The 21,426-nt window shown below is 36.9% G+C and overlaps 1 protein-coding gene across 3 annotated transcripts in view; it reads left to right on the top strand.

The window, feature by feature from the left end:
- The window catches only part of grik2 (glutamate receptor, ionotropic, kainate 2), a 369,508-nt gene that overhangs the window by 327,217 nt on the left and 20,865 nt on the right, over positions 1-21,426 (top strand). The gene's annotated exons all lie outside the window — the stretch shown is intronic.

Genomic DNA, 21,426 nt, shown 5'->3' with positions numbered 1-21,426 from the left:
GCAATAAGTGACCATATTCCCTTTTGATTTATTCACACTAAAAAGTTATTTTTGTTAAGAAAACACTGTTTTCTAAATGCAGCAACAAGTGCATTCACTGTCATTCATATAAGCAATTGCTTCCCAAGGGGTTTTTTTCCCCAGGAAAGTGCAATGTACCAATTTTTATATCTGCTTTGAAAAATAAAAAAAATGATTTACTAGTTTTATACTTTGGTTTTATGTCTAACATATGGATATAATTGCCCTTTAAAGCAAAAAAAAGTTATTTAGGTTCCCCTCAAACTAGAATGTTAATAGAAATGCGTTATGGGATGTTTCTTTGATGCAAACTTGTCATTCTGAAAATTATACAAAGCCAAGAAATCCTTTGCTTTCAATTTTGCACGTTTCTATAATTTTAAGCTGTTTTACACAATAAGAAACTTGTGAAATAAAATATATATTTCAAATCAATTGCATATATTTCCACAAGCACAAATGCAGATCTGTCATAGGCATTTAATATGTTAAAATCAGCAAAGAAAGCAAAATATAAGGTAACTATTTTTAATTTTTATTTTCTCGTAAATATTGTAAAATGCAATAGGGACACAATTTTTACAGGAGATTGTTCCTGCCAACAGGAACTACTAAAAATAAAAGTTTAAGATTTTAGGACTTTGTTAAAAGTGCAGTATGTGACTTTTATAAGAAATTAGTTTTTTGTTCAACTCAACTCAAAAGTTTCCCTTTGATCCCAAAGGGAAGTCAAATGTGTTTTAACTCAAATTCTTCAAAAAGTTATTGTAGACAGTGATGACTGTTGGCAGGAACAATCTCCTGTAACAGTCTGCATTACAGTGAATCTGAAGTAGCCTCTGACTGAAAATGCTCTGTTTACCCAGGACAGTTTTATGAAACGCATGGTCAGGGTTGTCCATAATTTTTTTGGTTTTATGAAGAGTTCTTTTTTTCAAAACCAGACTTCTTTATCAGGTTGTTGAGCCGCTTTATGTCCCTGGTTGTGGTGAAGATGAAGATGACGCTCTCAACAGGCTTATAGATCTGCAAAATCTTGCTACAGACCATGAAGGATCTTAGCTTCATGGACAAGTACACATTGTTACAACTGTCACTATATCATGGCAGTACACCATAAGACAATTAGTCGTCTTTCTCCCTGTGTTTCTAATGCTATCTGCAGAACCATCCAATCAGGGCCCGGAGCAAAGTCTTAGTGAAATTGGTCTTACTGTTACAGGAAAACTGTTTATTCACCATCATCAGAGGCCATGCTAACTAGCTTGTGCAGGCTGTAGTGTGGGGAACTGGCAGGGTGTGGGAAGTGGATACAAAAGAGTGTTTGAAAGGGCTAAGACCACCCTCCTGATTCTGATTGGTTGTTTTTGACTGAGCGGTGCATTTCTACAGATGTAAGGAAGTAAATATGTGCCGTCAGAATTTGAATAAAAAATACCTCTGAAATTTGAATGTTGTATATTAGTGCTTACTTTTTCAGTATTAAAATAAATTCAGAATATATTTTTAACCTAAAAAAAATTCAATGTCATTATTTTTGCAGTAAAAAAATTCGTGTAATTTTTTACATGGTTGCAATTTTCAGTTATTAAAAAAATTCACATTCCTATTTCAAAGTGATCAAATTTTCAATATACATATTTTTCACAGTTTAAATTTTCAGTGTTAAAAAATTCAGCATATAAAAAATTCAACTTTTCAAAATTCAAATGCAATATTTTCGTTGTCCTCCAATTCAACTTGCTCAAATTCGCCGTCTCAAATTCAGCGTCTAAAATTCGCTGTCACAAATTCAGCGTCTAAAAATTCGCTGTAAAAATGGCCAAGGTTACTTCAGGTCACAGACATTAGCAATGGATGTCCGATTCCAACATCCACCTAATCACGTGACACAACCGTCATATTGAAGAAATACCAGCATCACCCAGGCTGGCGACCATGGAAATCGCAAAACCCAACGGTGAGTTTAATGCTTTCATATTTCTATAGTATATTTTATTTTGTGCATGAAGTTTGATACATTATCTTAAAGCCTGATTTAAAACACGGGTTGGGCCGTTGTTAATCTTACACCGTGTAGTGCCGGCATATTACATCTCGCTACCTCCTAGCACCCCCAGCCCCTCCCCGCTGTCCCACGTCCAATTTCCCCAGTTTTATTTCAAAAGAAATACCACTTGGGTCAAGTCTAGAATCTTTAAAGAGAACTGATGGGTGGCGACATTCTGGGTTGTTTGTATGTTGTCTTAGGTGAGACTGAGACAGGCAGTCTTAGTAAAGTCGTAATTTTTCAGGAGATGCTACCGCTAATATGGCTGCCTTGTGTGCTTCAAAGAGGGGCTGTGAACACTTTCCGACATTAATTATAACCACAACCCCATTCTGATCAGCTACCGTCTTGTTCAGGTGACTTCATTACATCATCCAAAATACTGCTTCTCTTATCTGACAATTGTTGATATACAATATTAATTTGCATTCTTTTTACTTTGCCTAAAACCTCGTTCTGTTACCTAGCAACACTATAAACAACCGCCTTTGTTTTTTCAGTTGATTTTAACTAATTTTGAAGAAAATATATGCTTGTAAGTACATCTGTTAACTTATTTTAGATTAAATATCATAATTTAATTTAGATTACTGTGAGTTCTCAATGCTGACCTACTGATGTCAAAATACTTTTTTATTTTACGGACAATTTTTTAAATGTTTTTTTTCTTTTTTCTCTTTTCTAGGAACTTTTGCTGAATCATATTTTTGATAGACTCCGTGATCGTTTGGAGCAGGAAGAAGCAGTTTCATATCTGGGAAGAGTGTGCACAATCAAAGGTTTGTACAAATGACAAGTTTCAATATGTGATGCTTTTGAATGTCTATAGTAACATTAGCTTTGTGTGGTCTTCAATATGATGAGATTTGAAGGGCAGTTTCTTATCTTAAAGCCTGATTTAAAACACGGGTTGGGCCGTTGTTAATCTTACAAATTGTAGATTTATTTGTGTTTTATATAGTTTCTATAATTTTAATGAGAGAAGAGCACAGTAGGATTGCCATCCCTTTCGTAAAATACGGAATCGCCCCGTAACGAGACGCGATTTGTTCGGTATTTCTGTATGTCCGACAGTAACGCCTATCACATGCATATAAACATTTAGTGTAACAATAATTACAAAAATAAAACACAAGACATGTTAAGCTCAGCTAATGTGGCGGGAGCTAGTAAGGACCCCAGAACGCTTTGGACCATTGATGATGTCACGGTTGCCTAGAAACACCAGGATGCAAAAGAGGGTTAGCAGTCGTGGTGAGCCGCTCTCAACCTGCGTCTTTTTAAAACGTGCTCAACCGATACTCTACCATGTCCTAGCAAAGATACAGGAGAGGGAGGACACACATGCCAGGCTGAACAGTGTCAGTGAGGATGAATGCTAGCAATTGTAAAAAAAAATTAAGAGGAAAACTGAAGAAATTATACTGTCTCTTTATTCTTTAAAACTTATGGTACTGCAGTTTTAGTTTCTCTAGTGAAATAGAATGACACTTTCCATCTGCTAGATCCTTATTTTAATTTCTGAAAGGTGGGAACCCTACAGCACAGAGCTTTCCTGAGTAAAAGTGATCATTCTCATGAAGTGTACATTTCTTTTTAACTAATCCTTTTTCAACTGCTACTTTGTCTTTTATATATTTTGTGACTACAGGGTAGTCAGGATGCTATTGTTGAATCTGCAAGCCACTTACTTAATTTACTAACTGAAAGACCACGGAGTGGAGGAAGAGGAGACATGATGAAATTCTGGACTGGATGGGAAAATCTGCCAGCAAGTCTGTCTGTGGAGATTGTTCGTGGAAACACCACATGCTACAAAACACTAAGAATTCCTTGTCACTACTGGAATTACAACTCTTTCAGTGAGGATTTTGTAGCATGCATTTCCTCTACGCAGTCTGGCTTTGGCTTGCTTTGAGTGATTGACCTGTTAAAAAAAAAAAAAAATCTACATTTAAGCTGTAGCAGTTCTTTGTTTGTGAATCAGTTTGTTAAAACAAAACAGTTTTGTTGAAATGTAGAATCAATTCAATTTTCTGATTTTGTCAGATCACAAGTTCGATACATATGTTTAAATGTGATCATATGTATTACTCATTAGAGCGACAACATTGCTGTTACTCTAATTTCTCTAGTTTTGTCAAATTCAAAACTAGAGGAACTAGAATAACACAATGTTCAGAGTAGATATTTCATTTCTCTGAGTCAGTACTGTTTGTACAGGCAGTTTTAAATATGAAACTGAAATTGTTTTTTATGCAAAATTTTATTGAATGTACTTAGATGAGTTCATATATGCTTTAAGTATTAGAAAATAAACAACAAAAGACAAAACTTTTTCTGATTCTTATAATTCAAGTAATGTAAAGCACTACAACAATGTACAAATGTACCTAATGGGTTCCTTTTGAGTAAAGAAAAAAAAAAAAAATTACAAATTTAGAACATTTTTGTTCTCTGACATGTCTACCATAAAAGCACTAAAATTCACCTCTGTGGTAACATGATCAGCATTTTGCTTTACATTTCATAAATGGTGAATTTTTAAACTGGCACGGAAGCGTATTGCTGTCACAGGAAAAAAAATTGAGCGCTATCACGTTATAACGTCATATGTATCTTATTAAAATGTGATAGTTATCTTGTTAAAACATGATTGCCTTCTGGTGATTTTGGTTGCTTGGTTACAAACAGCCGTTTGCCGTTATTCAGCTATTGTTATTAAATAAAAATCTGAACATAAAATGTTCAGCAAATACATCTGAGCCTCCGTTATAATCTTTATAAACTCTGTCAAGGCACCGTGGGGTTCAGGAATTGGATGATGTGTACGACCAAGAACCCAGAACAGGTTAGGAGTCATGTTGCTTCAGTTGGAAGTGGGTGATTGTCCCAGCCACTGCAGAAAGTATCCAGATCATCCTGCAGACATGGCAGGAAGACATAATGGCAACAGAAGAGGAGTGCTTCATTTGAAATGTCCAGGTATCCCTCTTCTTTAAGGTAGTGTAGCACGTCATAATAGATGCACGTCCACAGATCTCTCCACAGTCGCTCAGTCCTTCAATTATGGAGTAATAAACGATTAAAAACTGCCCTTCAAATCTCATCATATTGAAGACCACACAAAGCTAATGTTACTATAGACATTCAAAAGCATCACATATTGAAACTTGTCATTTGTACAAACCTTTGATTGTGCACACTCTTCCCAGATATGAAACTGCTTCTTCCTGCTCCAAACGATCACGGAGTCTATCAAAAATATGATTCAGCAAAAGTTCCTAGAAAAGAGAAAAAAGAAAAAAAACATTTAAAAAATTGTCCGTAAAATAAAAAAGTATTTTGACATCAGTAGGTCAGCATTGAGAACTCACAGTAATCTAAATTAAATTATGATATTTAATCTAAAATAAGTTAACAGATGTACTTACAAGCATATATTTTCTTCAAAATTAGTTAAAATCAACTGACGGTTGTTTATAGTGTTGCTAGGTAACAGAACGAGGTTTTAGGCAAAGTAAAAAGAATGCAAATTAATATTGTATATCAACAATTGTCAGATAAGAGAAGCAGTATTTTGGATGATGTTGTAATGAAGTCACCTGAACAATACGGTAGCTGAACAGAATGGGGTTGTGGTTATAATTAATGTCGGAAAGTGTTCACAGCCCCTCTTTGAAGCACACAAGGCAGCCATATTAGCGGTAGCATCTCCTGAAAAATTACGACTTTACTAAGACTGCCTGTCTCAGTCTCACCTAAGACAACATACAAACAACCCAGAATGTCGCCACCCATCAGTTCTCTTTAAAGATTCTAGACTTGACCCAAGTGGTATTTCTTTTTGAAATAAAACTGGGGAAATTGGACGTGGGACAGCGGGGAGGGGCTGGGGGTGCTAGGAGGTAGCGAGATGTAATATGCCGGCACTACACGGTGTAAGATTAACAACGGCCCAACCCGTGTTTTAAATCAGGCTTTAAGATAATGTATCAAACTTCATGCACAAAATAAAATATACTATAGAAATATGAAAGCATTAAACTCAGTTTTATGTCATTTCTCCATGGTCGCCAGCCTGGGTGATGCTGGTATTTCTGCAATATGACGGTTGTGTCACGTGATTAGGTGGATGTTGGAATCGGACATCCATTGCTAATGTCTGTGACCTGAAGTAACCTTGGCCATTTTTACAGCGAATTTTTAGACGCTGAATTTGAGACGGCGAATTTGAGCAAGTTGAATTGGAGGACAACAAAAATATTGCATTTGAATTTTGAAAAGTTGAATTTTTTATATGCTGAATTTTTTAACACTGAAAATTTAAACTGTGAAAAATATGTATATTGAAAATTTGATCACTTTGAAATAGGAATGTGAATTTTTTTAATAACTGAAAATTGCAACCATGTAAAAAAAATTACACCAAATTTTTTTTACTGCAAAAATAATGACATTGAATTTTTTTTTTAGGTTAAAAATATATTCTGAATTTATTTTAATACTGAAAAAGTAAGCACTAATATACAACATTCAAATTTCAGAGGTATTTTTTATTCAAATTCTGATGGCACATATTTACTTCCATAGAGATGGCAGTGGGACCACAGGGAGAAGGCAGAGGACCTTGATTTGTTCCCAGATGATCTATCTCATGTTATGCTGTCACAGTATGGTGTAAAAAAAAAAGTACTGTTTCTAAAATTTTCATGCTGATTATAAAAGTTACGTAATGCAGCTTTAAGGACCACACAAACGCTTCTCCAAAATATCCCTATGGTTTGTGTTTCTGAGTTCTTGGTCCAATCTTTTACCTGGTTTAAGAAAGTTTTATTTGTTTTTTCCTATTATTAACCTACCAAGAGCATTTACTGATAATATTAAGACTTCAATTGAAAATATTTGTTAAAATCCATGAGGCCATTTAGCAAATGAAAATCAATTCAGGTCTATAACTTGAACCGGCATAAATAAGCCAAGTAATGTCTGTGTTTGCCATTTTCCTTAAACTAATAAAGTCTCAGGGGAAAAGAGAAATAAAAGTCTGTTTTAGTGGAGGTTAATAAACTCTTTTCTGAGGGGTTTATGGGAATGTTGATTCTCCGTCAACAGAAACATTATAATCTGATGGATTTCAGTTTTGGCTTGTGTTCACGCTTAGCTTACTTGTGTTTGTGGAATCATAGAAGTTGGTATTGTAAATTACATTCACATTTAAATTGCCATAGTAGTCAACTGAAGTACTGGTTAAGTAAAAAATGCCTGAATTATTATATATATCTCAGTTAAGGTAAAATGATAATACATTAAAAAAAGAAATGAGGTATTGCTTGAAAGGTTTTTCTATTTGCTGTTGAGCAGTGTGGCAGGCCCTTGTGTTAGTAACTATGTCCCAGATCTAAGTGCACACAGCGATTTTGAATTTATGGATGTCAGTGATCTTTTAATGCTTCTTATAATTTTCTCAGCCAAGTTGTGACTTGAATTTCTTAAGGTGCTTTTCCACTAGCCCCCCTCTAACCAGGACGTCACATTCGTTTTCCATGAGTAAAACCGGGGCGGTGTTCTGTCAGATAGCCATACATTGTCAGATCGTCATACGCGTATGACAAACTGATGGCTATATCTGTCAGATCAGCATACGTTTCAGCATACGTTGTCAGATAGTCATACGCTTAGCTCAGACATGTATACGTTGTCATTACCATATGATTTTATTTAATCAGCAACATAGAATCATGACGTAGATAAGGATTTTTTTCAAAAGTGAAACACTGGTTTTGCCCCAGTTTCAGTGTGGGTAAAAATTGCGTTTTCATACACGACATGCTATCCAAGTTAGCAGACATGTTATCCAACCCAAAAATATTAAGGAAGTGGGGGACGTGAATTTAAACAGGGCGTGTTTTAGGACGTGTTTTGTAGTTTACTGCAGCTGCAGCAGCATTAAATTTAATTTATTTAGTTACTTTTTATTGTGTCTCTTCTCGCGTATGACAAGCTGACGACTCCTCTCAATATGGCGGACCTCCTGCAGAATGCGCATGCGTGCGCATGCGCTCTTACCATATGTATGCTATTCTGACATGTATGGCTATCTGACAGAACACCGGCTCAGCCCGGCTGTTTTCAGATTTTAGTACCTACTTCAGGGGTAGTGATAGCAGGATTGATTGAGGTATGGCACCAAAACCATTTGACTGACAGATGACTGTATTCATTGATTACGTCACTGTTAACTGCAAAACAACCTTTAGTGTTTAGAATCTAACTTTAGCTGTGGACCACTGACATGCCATCTGCTGTCAGAGAACTGTATGGAGAAGTTTAATCATGAGAATCATCAGCAGCAGCTGCAGGAACACATGCAGTAACTTCTGCAGCAGAATGACCGTGAATTAGCAGCGCTGCTAGCAGCTCGTTTCTATGAAATACGGTCAGTATTAAAGAAGAGGGAGACGGTGCAGCTGTGGTCAGCTTTCTGACAGTCGCTGTTTTGCGTCCACAGTGTGAAACACCAGAACTACGTAAAATTAACTTGTGATGTGAATTTAATTTTTTATTTAGTTTAAAAAATAATAATAAAGTTTATGCATGGCTATGGGTTTCCATCTTTTGATTGCATTGTCTAAATACTAAAGGTTGTAATTATATTTACATTCATAGCGAAATAATCTGCTGATCTGAGCCTTCATCATTATATTTGGACCAGCAATGAATTTCTGTAAAACAAAATTAAATATCTGGGCTTATTTTAATCCATCAGAACAGAACCTGGAGCTTCTGCATTTCTGAGTGTCGCTGCAAACATCAGCAGAGAGTTAAACTCAGCCGAGGAACAGACTGGACAATGGAAAAGCTCACAACCTGGGGTAGAAGTGAACCGATCATTAGTTAGTGCTTGAATTGCCAGTGGAAATGCACCTTTACATTCATGGTACTTTTTTCTCATTTCATCTGTTCTTTTCCTCCTACCCTTTATACAGGTACATTATCAAAAGTTAAATATTTTGTCGCCCATTTTAGAAAGGGAAACTCATACATTAAAAATTTTGATTACACAGAGTGAAATATTCCAAGCCCTTATTTCTTGTATTTCATGATGATTGTGGCTTATGAAATAAAAATGCATAATTCAATATTTTGGCAAATTTGAATATTAGAAAAAAGTTAAATATTGAAAACTGATTGTCAAATCCTATCAGCTAGTTAACACAAAACAACTGGGAAGTTTCCCTGAGCTTCTACACGTTCATCCGCTGAGTCAGTCGGCTGTACAATCATGGGGAAAACTGATGACTGGACAGATGTCCAGAAGACAGTCATTGACTTCAGTGCCAATGACTGGAAGCAAATATGCTTATCGCCCCTCCTCTGGGACTCCCGGGCCCAACGACCCTTGCTGCATGTCTTCCCCCCTCTCCTCACCCTCTGACCTGTCTGCCTACTGTCACAAAAATATGAGCCATTAGCGATGCAAAAACTGTTCGGAGAAAAAAAAAAAAGAGTTGGGTGGAAGGACAAAAGTGCGATAGGAAAAGGTGCAATTGGGACAACCCCAAACTTGAGAGGATTGTCAAGCAGGGAGCTTTGTAAGGAGCTCTTACAAAGGCAGGACTGAGAGAAGAGGAAAGTCAAGTTTGCATTTCATTTGGAAATTGAGGTCCCAGAGTCGGGAGAAACAGAGGGGGACAGAATCCACATTGCTGAACATCCAGTTTTTCCTGTCAGTAATGATTTTGGGCACCATGTTATCAGCTGGAGTTGGTCCACTGTGTTTTCCTGAAGTTCAGTCAATTTGGGGAATCATGACTTTTCATTATCTTTAATAAAGATACTGGTATAATTGTAAAATTTACAAGAAATATAGGCCTTAAATAATTAATTCTATGTGTGGCAAATATAATCTAGATGAGCTTCACTTTCTGAATGAGTAACAAAATCTCAACATTTTTCACAATGTTAAATTTTTTTGAGATGCACCTGTATGCGACAACATATTGACAGAATATGTTATGGGGGTGCAAGATCTAACTTAATTTTTAATGAAGTCTTGACTTGCTTAGCAAAAATAATCTGTTAACCAGAGAAAAAGTAAAGACTCCATAAATTAACTAAACAGATATGTCAGAGTCAAAAAGAAGCTAGAAAACGTTTTCAAATAAATCAGAACAGTCTACAATTTATTGCTTGATCCATCCATGAATGCTACTACTGTCATGCTTTATGCACCTTGCTTCTTGATGCACTTTATTCAGAGCACATGAAAAGACCCAAGCGATGTCTTGGAATTTTCTACTAAATATTTTCACTAAACAAAATAGAATTGTAGGTTGAAAGAAATATCAGTCTAATAAGCTTAGACTGGTATTTGAAGGCCTTCGCATCGATATCCACAGTCCAGTCCCTTTCCGTAGCTTTTATATCCTTGTTTTAATATCTCGGTTGCTACCAACCACATGAGGCAGCAGAATACTCATTCTGGGAACTTGATGGCTTAATTACCATGTGGGATTATACAGATCAACAGAAAGTTTGCTTTTATGAGTCTGAAGAGGCCATTGAGTTTTACTCTAAACACCAATGACCATCAAATTTTCTTTTAACTTCATTATCAATTCAAGATCAAATTTGGTTAGTCGAGTTAGGAAAAGATCAGTCTAAAAATATTTTATAATGCCTATGTCATGGTTGTAGTAATACTTCTGAACCACATGCAGAAAACCCCCAGGCGACAAAACAATTTTAAAGATTTATTTACAAATGTGAAATGTTGAAGTGTAAGGAAAACCAGGAGGGTCAGCACACTGAGGGCAGACAGAAGTAGGTGAGAGAGAGGTGAGCCATATACTGGGGGGGAGAGGTGAGTGGGATCAGGTAAGACGATTGAAGCTGAATATGCCTGGACTGTGAGCCAGATGTAGTCTTGGTAATGGGTCCGTTTGTTTGACAGGCCGGGTGCGGAGCAGGTTCGAACACAGTGATGTTGTGACAGAACAGAGACCACACAAGGCTGCCAACCAGCGTAAGGCTTGTTCAGGAGCTTGTCAACGTTAGGTCAACCCCATGTGGGTCTGGAGAATAACTTGGGTTGGTAGTGATGTGTCTTCTGTGCCGAGACTTCAGAGTGTGTGTTGAGTAATCAGGAAGGACTTTAATGAAGTGCATATCGAAGTTTGTGCTGATGGAGCAAGTTGTGACGTTTGAAGCCTCTCAAGTGGGTCGGACCACATGACCGATTCAGGAACGGCTTCCAAAATAAATGGTAAAACACTCCCATTTCACCCACCACATTTCTTGTTTTAGAATTTTATTGCATGTGCAATTCAGTGGAGCGTATGGACCCAATTTCTCCTTCTCTGGCAACATTTTGATTATTCCAAATAGTTTCACACAATAATAAACCATCACTTATAATGTCAAAAAAACACACAGTAGACCCTGTTTTCTCATTTCTAATTTTTGAAAGGATAAGTTTAATTTCCTAATGAACTTTAATGATGTATATGAAATACACCTCACCGGTGCTGAGGCATTCTGAGCTCTGAAGAAAGGTTAGGATACAAACCAGGTCGACTGAGCTCAGCCAAGTCATTTTAAAATGCAACGATGAGACAGCATACATCCACTGGAATACTGGGAAGATGACAAAATGTTTTATCCCGACTTCTATAAACCTGCTGATCCATTTCTTGCTTCATCCACGCTCTGTGAGTATGGATATTCTCTGTAGCAGATGAGAGGGAATCATCTCAAAACAGAAAAACCACCTTAACCCAAGCATAGTTAAAGCATAGTCACAAAAACAGTGGTTAATGATGAGCAGATCACAAAGAGAAACACGAGAGGAGCCAGGAGGCTAGGAGTTACCACAAAGGTTAACTCTGGCAGCAGTCTCTTCTTTCACTGTGTTGATGAGGGTAATGAATCACAGGTGCACTGAGACACCTGCAAGACCCAACTCACAGACCAGACCCCCTGCAGTTATCTGGTGGAGAACTGACACAATGTGGTGCAGATCCCAATAGCCTCAGGGATATTGTTCAAATATTTATGTCAAGATGTTCAATATCTACATAACACTAGCATTACAAGGTGCTTTTCCTGACCACTCCAAAAATGTGGTTTATACTACAAACCATATTTACTGAATCAAACACAGTGCTTTGATGAGCAAGAACATAATTGGTTTTACTGTTATATGAGGAAAGTGTAACGCGGTTTGAAACGACAGCCTCTTAGAACACACCTCCTTTTCATTTTGTAATACAGCCCTCCTGTGTTAATTATGGCACAGTTAATTTGGTCCAAATGCTCATGATGAGAAAGGAGGGTACATTTATAGCTTATAGTTTTGCACCAGCCGCACAATAATTCAAGTTCAAGTGGCATCATTTTCTAAGTGGCTTTTTATTAAGTTATGGGCTCATTTGGATGCAATTTGATTTAAAAAAGAAAAAAAAAAGAACCAATCTGGGTTTTTAAGTAGCGTGGAGCTTACTTGTGTAAAATGAGCGATGAGCAGTAGGAATAGAAAGTAGTGACATCTTGAATGAAGAAAAGACTGAGCATCTGAGTCAGAACAGTGAGTGAAGGTAAATAGCAACATAGTGGATAGACTAGTTCAGGGCTCCCCAACATTTAGATGCATCTCTGATCCAAAATGTCTGAATTCCCTCACCAGCATCCAATCCGCTCTGCAATAGGCTGATAACGAGCAGTTTATTTGATCCAGCTGTGTTTCAACAGAGATGCATCTAAAAGTAGCAGGATGGTAGACCTAGAGGTCTGGACTTGGGGACCCCTGCATTAGACCTTATTACTGTCATGTTTTTTGTTATTTGTCTGACCCACATTCAGAGGTGCCCTCAGAAAACCAGAATGATTATTTACAAAAATTATAAAGTGCAGTGATGAAGATAGCAGGAGATCAAGTCCGGGAGCAATGGGAACCAGGACGATCGGAGCACTGGAGGTAGATGAGGAGAGGTGAATATGAAAGCAGATTAACCAAAGAAGGACTGGGAACAACTGGTTTTACCTGGGAGACTTAGAACGCTGAGTGGACAGAGAAACCAGTCGACCCCAGGTGGACCCCAGTTGGGTGACCTGGCTGTCTCTGCTGACAGTGATGGACAGCTGTGGGACTGATGACAGATTCAATGTTTCTTGGAGAAGTACAGATTGGGCTCCCTTATTATCAAATAAGGGAGCCCAACTTTCTGTGCAGGTAAGTACGGGGGTCCTGGTATGCATCTTCGGTTGGTGAAACATCAATTTTGGTCAGCAGTACGTTGAATCGCAGAAATTATTCTGGACCAGATATGCTTGCAACAATGGATGTGTGATATCCAAGAGAGACATCAAAAGGGTTGAGACAGGTAGCTTCAGAAATGAGTGAACTTGAGATTTTCCTTTAAGTGAAAAAACAATTTAAAAAAATAGTTATTGGATTTTTTTATTATTTAACCATTTTTACTATTAACAAAATCGGTTTTTAACAAAATATTCTGTTGCTCATGGTCTTCATTCTCAAAACCTGAATCTTTTGGTTCTACAAACATGGTTAAAAACTAAAGGGGACCGGGCCTTTCAGTCGGTAGCCCTAAAACTGTGGAACAGTTAACCCTTACAGGTCCGTTTTGCTGACTCTCTGAAGGTTTTTAAAGAGCAACTAAAATCAGTTTTATTTTCTCAGGCTTTTATCACTTGATTTTCTTGTGTTTCTTATGTTTTGTGTGGTTTTAATGTTGATTTCTATTGTACATTGCGTTGTGATCTTATGTCTGTGAAAAGCCGGGTATGTGGGGGCCTTTAGAGAAGTCGACTGAAACCCGCATAAGCTTTTTACTGTGTTTGTGGTTCTGGTGGGGTTGCCGGCTTAACAGGTTTTTTTGTATGTTTTTGCAAACTGAAGAGCTGACAGATCACCCGGTTGGCCGACCATGACATCTGCCATGCTCATACTGAGCGTCGGGCTACGACTGTGGGAGGGTTAACCAATTAAACCTACGGTAGTTGAAACTTTGCCAAAAAGAGTACAAATTAAGCAAACATCATTTCTTTACCTCCTCCTACTTTGATGGTGGCTGACTGAACCAGTGAACAATCTGAAAAAGAATCCAGGTATTCATCTGGGAAACCTCAAGAGGAGAACAAAGAACAGGTAAGTATCAAAGAGAAAACATGGAGGGTTACATGTTACCACAAAGGACAACACTCTGGAGACAAAGAACTGGCAGTACACTCTTCTTCTTCTTCTTCTTCTTTTGTTTTTTATTGGTGGATGGCAACCAACTTAAAGTGTATTTACTGCCACCTCCCAGACTGGAATGTGGTCATCAATAATCTCAGAGGGAATTTAATAATACACACCACAATGATATGAACAAATGTGCAAATTCACATTCATACATTCTCATACATATATGTATGTTTCTGCATGCATACAGACACATACATACAGTGGGGCAAAAAAGTATTTAGTCAGCCACCAATTGTGCAGGTTCTCCCACTTAAAAAGATGAGAGAGGCCTGTAATTTTCATCATAGATATACCTCAACTATGAGAGACAAAAGGAGAAAAAAAATCCAGAAAATCACATTGGCTGATATTTAAAGAATTTATTTGCAAAATATGGTAGAAAATAAGTATTTGGTCAGCTACAAACAAGCAAGATTTCTGGCTCTCATAGACCTGTAACTTCTTCTGTAAGAGGCTCCTCTGTCCTCCACTTGTTACCTGTATTAATAGCACCTGTTTGAACCCGTTATCAGTATAAAAGACACCTGTCCACAACCTCAAACAGTCACACTCTAAACTCCAACATGGCCAAAACTAGAGAGTTGTCAAAGGACACCCGACACAAAATTATAGACCTGCACCAGGCTGGGAAGTCTGAATCTGCAATAGGTAAACAGCTTGGTGTGAAGAAATCAACTGTGGGATCAATTATTAGAAAATGGAACACATACAAGACCACTGATAATCTCCCTTGATCTGGGGCTCCATGCAAGATCTCACCCTGTGGGGTCAAAATTATCACAAGAACGGTGAGCAAAAATCCCAGAACCACACGGGGGAACCTGGTGAATGACCTGCAGAGAGCTGGGACCAAAGTAACAAAGGCTACCATCAGTAACACACTACGCCACCAGGGACTCAAATCCTGCAGTGCCAGACGTGTCCCCCTGCTTAAGCCAGTACATGTCAAGGCCCGTCTCAAGTTTGCTAGAGAGCATTTGGATGATCCAGAAGATGACTGGGAGAATATCATATGGTCAGATGAAACCAAATTAGAACTTTTTGGTAAAAACTCTACTCGTCATGTTTGGAGGAGAGAGAATGCTGAGTTGCATCCAAAGAACACCATACCTACTGTGAAGCACGGGGGTGGAAACATCATGCTTGGGGGCTGTTTTTCTGCTAAGGGACCAGGACGACTGATCCGTGTGAAGGAAAGAATGAATGGGGCCATGTATCGTCAAATTTTGAGTGAAAACCTCCGTCCATCAGCAAGGGCATTGAAGATGAAACGTGGCTGGGTCTTTCAGCATGACAATGATCCCAAACACACCGCCCGGTAGTGAAGGAGTGGCTTCGTAAGAAGCATTTCAAGGTCCTGGAGTGGCCTAGCCAGTCTCCAGATCTCAACCCCATAGAAAATCTTTGGAGGGAGTTGAAAGTCCGTGTTGCCCAGCAACAACCCCAGAACATCACTGCTCTAGAGGAGATCTGCATGGAGGAATGGGCCAAAATACCAGCAACAGTGTGTGAAAACCTTGTGAAGACTTACAGAAAACGTTTGATCTCTGTCATTGCCAACAAAGGCTATATAACAAAGTATTGAGATGAACTTTTGTAACTGACCAAATACCCTTTTTCCACCATATTTTGCAAATAAATTCTTTAAAATTCAAACAATGTGATTTTCTGGATTTTTTTTTCTCCTTTTGTCTCATAGTTGAGGTATATCTATGATGAAAATTACAGGCCTCTCATCTTTTTAAGTGGGAGAACTTGCACAATTGGTGGCTGACTAAATACTTTTTTGCCCCACTGTACATACCTTAAATACGATTAAATAACCCAGTGTGTTTTAAAAATCAAATCAATTGATTTCTAACAAAAACTGATTTACTTCCTAAAAGATTTATCATAGAAAATCCTATTTTCTCTCCATTTAATATCGACTTTAAGTGCTGACATTCCTCTGTTTTATTAAAATATTTATTTTAATATTTATTGCATTTTAATAAAACATGTTCCACTGTTTCCATCTGATTACAATAATTACAAGTCCCTGTCTTGTGTTTCCCGATTCTAAAAAGAGAACTATTAAGTCCAGTGTGACCAATTCTAAGTGGAGATATAACTATCTCTTCTTTCCACCTTCCACTCATACAACTCTTGAATTTTATATAAATATCTACCAGTGTCATGATTATCCCATTGGTCCTGCCAAACCTTAAGGATTTTATTTTGAATTATAGATTTACCCTCACTTTTGCTTAATGGAATATTTAAATTAATAATATCTGATTTCATGGCCTGTTTAGCTAATATATCTACTTCTTCATTTCCTTCTATACCTACATGAGCAGGAATCCAGACAAATCCAACAAAACATTTCTTATTATGTAACTGAACTAATAAGTGAAATATACTTAATAATAAATCTAATCTACAAGATTTGCCAGATTGTAAACTAAACAAGGCAGCTTGACTATCTGATGCAATTATATACTTACTTTCAACCCTACTATCATCATCAAGCAACCATTCTAAAGCTAACATAATGGCAGATAATTCAACTGTAAAAACTGCTAGATGATCTGTAGTTCTCCTTTTAATCATGACTCTATGGTGTGGGATATTCACAGCTGCTCCTGTTCTGCCACTATTTGGATCTTTAGATCCATCTGTATATATAATTATACTATCTTTAAATCTTCTAAAATAATTATTCACTATAACTCATTCTGGAGTCTTTCCATTTGAAGATCAACTTCTGGAGTGATAAATGACCATGGTGGAATTGGAGACTGTGGGACCATAAAACTACACTGGAACTGAGTCAAACCAAAATTTTGAGCTTTTATGTCCCCAATCAATCCAAAACTATTACAATCAGATTTATAACATTCCCAACAGTCCTGCAGCACAGCCTGAGTTGGGTGATCATAATTGTGTCCTTGTAAATTTACCCAGTACACATACATTAACTTCAATCTTCTTAGCCTCAAAGGAAGCTCACCAGTTTCAACTTGTAACGCAGCTAGAGGAGATTATCTGAAAGCTCCATACATATTCATAATCCTTGTGTTTGTTCACTATCAAGTTTTCTTAAATGACTATCAGCAGCTGTCATATATGCTATACACCATAATCCAAAGAAGATCTCATAAGGGCCTGATAAATTCCCAAAAACACGCTTCTTGAAGCTCCCCATTCCTGTCCAGAAAGACATCTCAACAAATTATTCACTTTTTTACATTTATTTTGAAGTAATTCTATGTGTCGTTTCCAAATTAATTTTTCATCAAAAATGATACGCAAAAATCTCACTATATTCACTTGTTCTGATTATAAAGATTTAAATTAACTTCCTTATGTCTTCTATACAAACAAATAACTTGGGTCTTTGCTGCTGACATTCTAAATCCCTATTTATTTGCCCAACCTTCCACCTTCAAAAAGGCATCCTGCATCTTTTTCTGCAAATATATAAGATTATGTCCCCACACCCACAGAGCCTCATCATCTGCAAATAAAGATTTCCCTATAATACCACCAATCTCATCAAAAATGTAATTTATCATTATATTAAAAAGAACTGGTCTACACACACTGCCTTGTGGGGTACCATTCTCAACAATATATCTAGTAGAGAAAGCAGCCCCAACTCTAACCTCTATTTGTCCAAGCAGAAAATCTAAAACCCAGTTATAAATCTTACCACGTATACCAAGTTTTTCCAATTTAATCAATAATCCCTCTGTCCATAACATATCATATGCCTTTTCTATGTCAAAGAACACAGCCATCACCATTTCTTTATTTCTTTGATCTTTCCTTACTTCTGACTCCAGGCACAGAACCGCAGCCATCATATTTCTCCCTTTACAAAAACCACTTTGAAAAGGACAGAATACATTTTTCCTTTCAAGATAATATGATAGTCTATCTGTTACAATTTTCTCCATTATTTTCCCTAATAGAGATCTAAGAGCTATTGGCCTATAGTTTGAAGGGTCTGTTGCATTTTTACCTGGCTTCAGCACAGGAATTATAACTGACTGACTCCATGTCACAGGAATAATCCCAGTCTCCCAAATCAGATTAAAAAGTTTTAATATAACATTAAGAGACATATTAAAATGTTTTAGTATTTTATAACAAACTCCATCTTTTCCTGGTGTTGAGTGTTTAGTATTAAATATAGCTTTTTCCAGCTCATACAAAGTAAAAGGAATATGTAGATCTTGATTTGAGACTATTCTCTTATTAGTGACTCCTGGATTTTCAGTTAAAATCTTCTTTTTATAATTCTTAATATCTTCAGACAAATTTTCTGAACTATGTACTTTAATTAATGTGCTAATAACTCTGCCTTTTCTTTATTACTAACAGCTATTTCCCCATTAAATTCTAGAACAGGTAATGAAGTTATTATTAACACCATTCATTTTCTTAATTCTCCATACCTCAGATAACTGGGTTTCTCTTCCAATAGAATTACAATACTGTCTCCAACATGCCTTCTGAGCTGCTCTAATAGTTTTCCTAACTATAGTTTGTGCTTTCTTATATTAAATTAATGCCTCAAAAATATGCCATCTCCTTACCAATTTAAAAGCTTTATTTCTTCCCCTTATAGCAAAACTATCTTGCTCATTCCACCATGGAACAGATTTTTATTTCCTCTTCCCCCAGGAGTTCTTAAACATGTCCCCCTTTCAGTTTCAGCTGCACTAACAATAACAGACACAATCTTTGAGTTGCATAAATCCACATCAGAAAACAAGTTTTCATCTAGTTTATCATACTAGTTATTAACTAAATATTGAAATAATTCCCAATTAGCCCTACTTAATCTCCATCTTGGAATCAATACTTCCTCTTCTTTATCTACTTCTGATCCAACTGATATTATTATTGGAAAATGATCACTATCCATAGGAGAATCACTCAGCACCTTCCAAGATGTAATTGCAGCTATTCCATTTGGCACCAATGTTAAATCTAAAAAACTTTCTAAATTCCTGTTACAATCATACCTAGTAGGACATCCATCATTTAAACAAACCAGTGAATGTAATTCAAGAGACTCTTCAATAGTCAATCCATTTGCATCTGTATTTAGACTCCCCCATAAAATATTATGTGAATTGAAATCACCACACCATGTAGTCTTTCCTTCATTTTATCAAGATCTTGAGTGGTTAACTTTCTGCTAGAATTATATAGATTAATTACTGAAATCTGACCATTTCCTATCCAGATCTTAACAACTATTGATTCATAACTCTGCCCTATTGATTCCACTTTATATCTTATACCATCTTGCACATACGTTGCCACCCCCCCACCTTGTCTTTCCTTTCTATCATTCCTAATTGTTGTATATCCAGGAATTATAAAATCTAATTTAGGCTTAAGCCAAGTTTCTTGAATGCGAATCAGATGGGGCTTAATTATCAAATCAGAAATATATTTCTTAAATTCTAGACCATTACAATGAGACTTCTTGCATTCCACTGGAATATAACTAACATGAAGAAGCAGGACCACCACTGCATGATTGAAGTTCAGAAGATTGAGTCTCATTCAGTTTTTTCCTTAATTGATTCCCAACTAGCATTTTTAAAATCAAGATACTTTTGGGTTGCCTTCACAATTATTTGAATTTTTTCCGTTTTCTTTTGTGTTTTGAGCAGTGCAATTTATAACCTCAACCAGGAATAAAACAAAATTCTTTTTCTTCATGAATAGTGTCATCTTTAATCTTGCTGAATTCCAAACAATTAGAACTTCCTTGTTCTACCCCTGTCACTTTCTTTGGATGCATCATTGGTTGAACAAAAACCTTTTTAGCCGCTTCTGCATAAGTGATCCCAATAGTGATTTTACTAACTCTTCTACTAGCTACATATCCCAAATTTCTGACATTTAAAACACCGCAGCGGTGGAGGAATAAATGGTTGAACATCATAACTCGTATATCCCACAAACACTTTGTTTGGTAGAGTTTTCTCTTCAAACTTTAGCATAATAGAGAAACTATAACTCCTTTCTCCATTTTTGTTTCTTTTTAACCGTTTGACTTCAACTACTTTCCCTCCTGATATATTAGATGTAATGTCATCAACTGGCACATCAAGAGAAATACCTGAAATAACACCGCACACATATTTCCTGTTATCTAGCATTCTCCCCTCACAATTTCACCTAGGACTTTTTTATACTCAGTGCCCTTTCCTGTTGTTTAATATCATTACAAATGATCAATAAAGATCCATCTCTCAACACTTTAACATATTTCACTCTTCCAACCAGTAAGTTAAATTCTTTAGTAAGTTTAATCGGATTCCACTTACCAAAGGACAAACCCTCTTTGATAATTTTCTGAACTATTTTAAATTCTATCACACCTGTTTCTCCTTCAGACTCAGAAACAGACAATTCTGTTTGTTGTCTTGATTTTTTGTTTGTTTTGAGTTTTTTGAATTTGCCATATCCCTTCATTTTCCCCGCCATCACAACCCTCATCCATTTCTGCGAAACCACTTCCTGATGCATCATTTCCCTCTGACCTCTGTCCAACCATTCACAGCCTGGCCGTGCCTTCACCGCCACAACTCTCCGGCCTACCGTACTGTCCAGTCTGAGTCTCCCGCTCCTGGCAGATTCAGATTCATTTTATTTGTGTCCCAATTTGGGCAATTGATATTGCAGCAAGTATAAAAAGCTAAAAGACAAAGTATCAAAGATAAAAAAAACCACATAAAATAAAGATTGTGGAGGCCAGGTTAATGTGTGAGGTATTCAGTTAATGTCAAACTTATTTGTTTAATTGATAGTTTGATGGGTTAATTTGTTGGGGTTTGGGGGGCATTGTTGTATTGCATGTAGCTGGTTTCACAATGTTTTGTGAAAAGTGTTTTATTTTAAGTTTGTATGCCTTATAATTTCATTGGCCACTTTGCAATTTATGCAAATTAGGTGTGCGGCCTGGGGTTAACGGGGGTGTGAGAGAGGAGGAGGCGGGTCGCTGCAAGAATTGATAGAGCCACACGGTTTTTCAACCGTAGTTGTTTGTAGAGGTTTTAAGATTTAACTGCTCATGTAA

This window comes from Gambusia affinis, linkage group LG05 (genome assembly GCF_019740435.1).
Source record: "Gambusia affinis linkage group LG05, SWU_Gaff_1.0, whole genome shotgun sequence".
NCBI lineage: Eukaryota > Metazoa > Chordata > Actinopteri > Cyprinodontiformes > Poeciliidae > Gambusia > Gambusia affinis.
Note: the sequence above shows the minus strand (reverse complement) of the source record. Positions and strands in the feature narration are given on the sequence as shown.